Source organism: Triticum aestivum, chromosome 4B (genome assembly GCF_018294505.1).
Source record: "Triticum aestivum cultivar Chinese Spring chromosome 4B, IWGSC CS RefSeq v2.1, whole genome shotgun sequence".
In the NCBI taxonomy this organism is placed as follows: Eukaryota; Viridiplantae; Streptophyta; class Magnoliopsida; order Poales; family Poaceae; genus Triticum; species Triticum aestivum.
Genome location: NC_057804.1, coordinates 461006358 through 461012913, shown reverse-complemented (window position 1 = coordinate 461012913; position 6556 = coordinate 461006358).

Sequence of the window (6556 nt, the reverse complement as noted above, 5' to 3'; positions counted from 1 at the left end):
ACTCCGAAAAATACCCGAATCACTCGGAACCTTTCCGAAGTCCGAATATAGTCGTCCAATATATCGATCTTTACGTCTCGACCATTTAGAGACTCCTCGTCATGTACCCGATCTCATCCGGGACTCCGAACTCCTTCGGTACATCAAAACTCATAAACTCATAATATAACTGTCATCGAAACATTAAGCGTGCGGACCCTACAGGTTCGAGAACAATGTAGACATAACCGAGACATGTCTCCGGTCAATAACCAATAGCGGAACCTGGATGCTCATATTGGCTCCCACATATTCTACGAAGATCTTTATCGGTCAAACCGCATAACAACATACGTTGTTCCCTTTGTCATCAGTATGTTACTTGCCCGAGATTTGATCGTCGGTATCTTAATACCTAGTTCAATCTCGTTACCAGTAAGTCTCTTTACTCGTTAGGTAATACATCATCCCGCAACTAACTCATTAGTTACAATGCTTGCAAGGCTTATAGTGATGTCATTACCGAGTGGGCCCAGAGATACCTCTCCGACAATCGGAGTGACAAATCCTAATCTCGAAATACGCCAACCCAACATGTACCTTCGGAGACACCTGTAGAGTTCCTTTATAATCACCCAGTTACGTTGTGACATTTGGTAGCACACAAAGTGTTCCTCCGGTAAACAGGAGTTGCATAATCTCATAGTCATAGGAACATGTATAAGTCATGAAGAAAGCAGTAGCAACATACTAAACGATCAAGTGCTAAGGCTAACGGAATGGGTCAAGTCAATCACATCATTCTCCTAATGATGTGATCCCGTTAATCAAATAACAACTCTTTTATCCATGACTAGGAAACTTAACCATCTTTGATTCACGAGCTAGTCAAGTAGAGGCATACTAGTGACACTATGTTTGTCTATGTATTCACACATGTATTATGTTTCCGGTTAATACAATTCTAGCATGAATAATAAACATTTATCATGAAATAAGGAAATAAATAATAACTTTATTATTGCCTCTAGGGCATATTTCCTTCAGTCTCCCACTTGCACTAGAGTCAATAATCTAGTTCACATCATCATGTGATTTAACACCAATATTCACATCTATATGTGATTAATACTCATAGTTCACATAGTCATGTGATCAACACCCAAAGGGTTTACTAGAGTCCATAATCTAGTTCACATCGCTATGTGATTAACACCCAAAGAGTACTAAGGTATGATCATGTTTTACTCGTGAGAGAAGTTTAGGCAACGGGTCTGTCACATTACAGAGTCGTATGTATTTTGCAAATATTCTATGTCTACAATGCTTTGCACGGAGCTACTCTAGCTAATTGCTCCCACTTTCAATATGTATCCAGATTGAGACTTAGAGTCATCTGCATCGGTGTAAAAACTTGCATCGATATAACTCTTTACGACGAACTCTTTTATCACCTCCATAATCGAGAAACATATCCTTATTCTACTAACGATAATTTTGACCAATGTCCAGTGATCTACTCCTAGATCACTATTGTACTCCCTTGCCAAACCAGGGCAGAGTATACAATAGGTCTGGTCCATAGCATGGCATACTTTTATAGAACCTATGACTGATGCATAGGGAATAACTTTCATTCTCTTTCTATTTTCTGCCGTGGTCGGGATTTGAGTCTTACTCAATTTCACACCTTTGCAACACAGGCAAGAACTCTTTCTTTGACTGTTCCATTTTGAACTATTTCAAAATCTTGACAAGGTATGTACTTATTGAAAAACTTATCAAGCGTCTTGATCTATCTCAATAGATCTTGATGCTCAATATGTAAGTAGCTTTACTGAGGTCTTTCTTTTTAAATAACTCCTTTCAAATACTCCTTTATGCTTTCCAAAAAAATTCTACATCATTTCTGATCAACAATATGTTACTCACATATATTTATCAGAAAGGCGGTAGTTCTCCCACTCACTTTATTGTAAATACAGGCTTCTTCAAAAGTCTGTATAAAACTATATGCTTTGGTCAACTTATCAAAGCGTATATTCCAACTCTGAGATGTTTGCACCAGTCCATAGATGGATCGCTGGAGCTTGCACATTTTGTTAGCATCTTTAGGATTGACAAAACCTTATGGTTGCATCATATGCAACTCTTATTTAATAAATCCATTAAGGAATGCAGTTTTGACATCCATTTGCCAGATTTCATAAAATGTGGCAATTGCTAACATGATTCGGACAGACTTAAGCATCGTTACGAGTGAGAAAATCTCATCGTATTCAACACCTTGAACTTGTCGAAAACCTTTTGCAACAAGTCGAGCTATGTAGATAGTAACACTACTATCAGTGTCCGTCTTCCTCTTGAAGATCCATTTATTTAACATGGCTTGCTGATCATCGAGCAAGTCAATCAAAGTCCATACTTTGTTCTCATACATGGATCATATCTCACATTTTATGGCCTCAAGCCATTTCATGGAATCTGGGCTCATCATCGCTTCCTCATAGTTCGTAGGTTCATCATGGTCTAGTAACATGACTTCCAGAACATGATTACCGTACCACTCTGGTGCGGATCTTATTCTGATAGACCTACGAGGTTTTTGTAGTAACTTGAACTGAAGTTTCATGATCATCATCATTAGCTTCCTCACTAATTGGTGTAGGAATCACTGGAACTGATTTCTGTGATGAACTACTTTACAATTCGGGAGAAGGTACAAATTACCTTATCAAGCTCTTACTTTCCTCCCACTCACTTCTTTCGAGAGAAACTTCTTCTCTAGAAAGGATCCATCTTAGCAACGAATAACTTGCCTTAGGATCTGTGATAGAAGGTGTACCCAATAGTTACCTTTGGTTATTCTATGAAGATGCACTTCTCCGATTTGGGTTCGAGCTTATCAGGTTGAAACTTTTCCACATAAGCATTGCAGCCCCAAACTTTTAAGAAACGACAACTTTGGTTTCTTGCCAAACCACAGTTCATAAGGCATCGTCTCAACGGATTTTGATGGTGCCCTATTTAAAGTGAATGCAGTTGTCTTTAATGCATAACCCCAAAACGATAGTGGTAAATCGGTAAGAGACATCATAGATTGCACTATATCCAATAAAGTATTGTTATGACATTCGGACACACCATTAAGCTGTGGTGTTCCAGGTGGCATGAGTTTGTGAAACTATTCCACATTGTTTTAATTGAAGACCAAACTCGTAACTCAAATATTTGTCTCCGCGATCAAATTGCAGAAACTTTATTTTCTTGTTACGATCATTCTCCACTTCACTCTGAAATTCTTTGAACTTTTCAAATGTTTCAGACTTGTGCTTCATTAAGTTGATATACTCATATCTGCTCAATTCATCTTGTGAAGGTCAGGAAATAACGATACCCGCCACGAGCATCAACACTCATTGGACTGTATACATCGGTATGTATTATTTCCATCAAGTCAGTAGCTCGTTCCATTGTTCTGGAGAATGGAGTTTTAGTCATCTTGCCCAAAAGGCATGGTTCACAAGCATCAAATGATTCATAACCAAGAGATTCCAAAAATCCATCTTTATGGAGTTTCTTCATGCGCTTTACACCGATATGACCCAAACGGCAGTGCCACAAATAAGTTGCACTATCATTATCAACTTTGCATCTTTTGGCATCAATATTATGAATATGTGTATTACTACGATCGAGATCCAACAAACTATTTTCATTGGGTGTATGACCATCGAAGGTTTTATTCATGTAAACAGAACAACAATTATTCTTTGACTTTAAATGAATAACCGTATTGCAATAAACATGATCAAATCATATTCATTCTCAACGCAAACGCCAAATAACATTTATTTAGGTTTAACACTAATCCCGAAAGTATAGGGAGTGTGCGATGATGATCATATCAATCTTGGAACCACTTCCAACACTCATCGTCACTTCCCCTTCAACTAGTCTCTGTTTATTCTGTAACTTCCTGTTTTGAGTTACTAATATTTAGCAAGCGAACAAGTATCAAATACTCAGGGGCTACTATAAACACTAGTAAAGTACACATCAATAACATGTATATCAAATATACCCTTGTTCACTTTGCCATCCTTCTTATCCACCAAATATTCAGGGCATTTCCGCTTCTAGTGACCATTTCCTTTGCAGTATAATCACTCAGTTTCAGGCTTTGGTCCAGATTTGGGCTTCTTCGCGGGACTGACAACTTGCTTGTCATTCTACTTGAAGTTCCCTTTCTTTCCCTTTGCCCTTTTCTTGAAACTAGTGTTCTTGTCAATCATCAACACTTGATGCTCTTTTCTTGATTTCTACCTTCGTTGATTTCAGCATCACGAAGAGCTCGGGAATCGTTTTCGTCATCCCTTGCATTATAGTTCATCACGAAGTTCCAGTAACTTGGTGATGATGACTAGAGAACTCTGCCAATCACTATCTTATCTGGAAGATTAACTCCCACTTGATACAAGCGATTGTAGTACTCAGACAATCTAAGCACTTGCTCACTAGTTGAGCGATTCTCCTCCATCTTTTAGCTATAGAACTTGTTGGAGACTTCATATCTCTCAACTCGGGTATTTGCTTGAAATATTAACTTCAACTCCTGGAACATCTCATATGGTCCATGACGTTCAAAACGTCTTTGAAGTCCCGATTCTAAGCCGTTAAGCATGGTGCATTAAACTATCAAGTAGTCATCATATTGAGCTAGACAAATGTTCATAACGTCTGCATCTGCTCCTGCAATAGGTCTGTCACCTAGCGGTGCATTAAGGACATAATTCTTCTGTGCAGCAATGAGGATAAACCTCAGATCACGGATCCAATCCGCATCATTGCTACTAACATCTTTCAACACAATTTTCTCTAGGAACATATCAAAATAAACATATGAAAGCAACAACGCAAGCTATTGATCTACAACATAATTTGCAAAATACTACTAGGACTAAGTTCATGATAAATTTAAGTTCAATTAATCATATTACTTAAGAACTCCCACTTAGACAGACATCTCTCTAGTCATCTAAGTGATCACGTGATCCAAATCAACTAAACCATGTCCGATCATCACGTGAGATGGAGTAGTTTTCAATGGTGAACATCACTATGTTGATCATATCTACTTTATGATTCACGCTCAACCTTTCGGTCTCCGTGTTCCGAGGCCATATCTGTTATATGCTAGGCTCGTCAAGTTTAACATGAGTATTCCGCGTGTGCAACTGTTTTGCACCCGTTGTATTTGAACGTAGAGCCTATCACACCCGATCATCACGTGGTGTCTCAGCACGAAGAACTTTCACAATGGTGCATACTCAGGGAGAACACTTCTTGATAATTAGTGAGAGATCATCTTAAAATTCTATCGCCGAACTAAGCAAAATAAGATGTATAACAGATAAACATCATATGCAATCAAAATATGTGACATGATATGGCCATGATCATCTTGCGCCTTTGATCTCTATCTCCAAAGTACTGTCATGATCTCTATCGTCACCGGCACGACACCATGATTTTCATCATCTTGATCTATATCAATGTGTCGTCACATGGTCGTCTCGCCAACTATTGCTCTTGCAACTATTGCTATCATATAGCGATAAAGTAAAGCAATTATTTAGCACTTGCATCTTATGCAACAAAGAGACAACCATAGGGCTTCTGCCAGTTGCCAATAACTTCAGTAAAACATGATCATCTCATACAACAACTTATATCTCATCATGTCTTGACCATATCACATCACAACATGCCCTGCAAAAACAAGTTAGACGTCCTCTATTTTGTTGTTGCAAGTTTTACGTGGCTGCTACGGGCTGAGCAAGAACTGTTCTTACCTATGCATCAAAACCACAACGATAGTTCGTCAAGTTAGTGTTGTTTTAACCTTCGCAAGGACCGGGCGTAGCCACACTCGGTTCAACTAAAGTTGGAGAAACTGACACCCGCCAGCCACCTGCGTGCAAAGCATGTCGGTAGAACCAGTCTCGCGTAAGCGTACGCGTAATGTCGGTCCGGCCGCTTCATCCAACAATACTGCCGAACCAAAGTATGACATGCTGGTAAGCAGTATGACTTGTATCGCCCACAATTCACTTGTGTTCTACTCGTGCATATAACATCTACGCATAAAACCTGGATCGGATGCCACTGTTGGGGAACGCAGTAATTTCAAAAATTTCCTACGCACACGCAAGATCATGGCGATGCATAGCAATGAGAGGGGAGAGTGTGTCCACGTACCCTCGTAGACCGAAAGCGGAAGCGTTATGACAACGCGGTTGATGTAGTCGTACGTCTTCACGATCCGACCAATCCAAGCACCGAACGTACGACACCTCCAAGTTTAGCACACGTTCAGCTCGATGACGATCCCCGGACTCCGATCCAGCAGGGTGTCGGGGATGAGTTCCGTCGTGCCGATGATGATGTTCTATCGACGCAGGGCTTCGCCTAAGCACCGCAACGATATTACCGAGGTGGAATATGGTGGAGAGGGGCACCGCACACGGCTAAGGAACGATCACGAAGATCAACTTGTGTGTCTATGGGGTGCCCC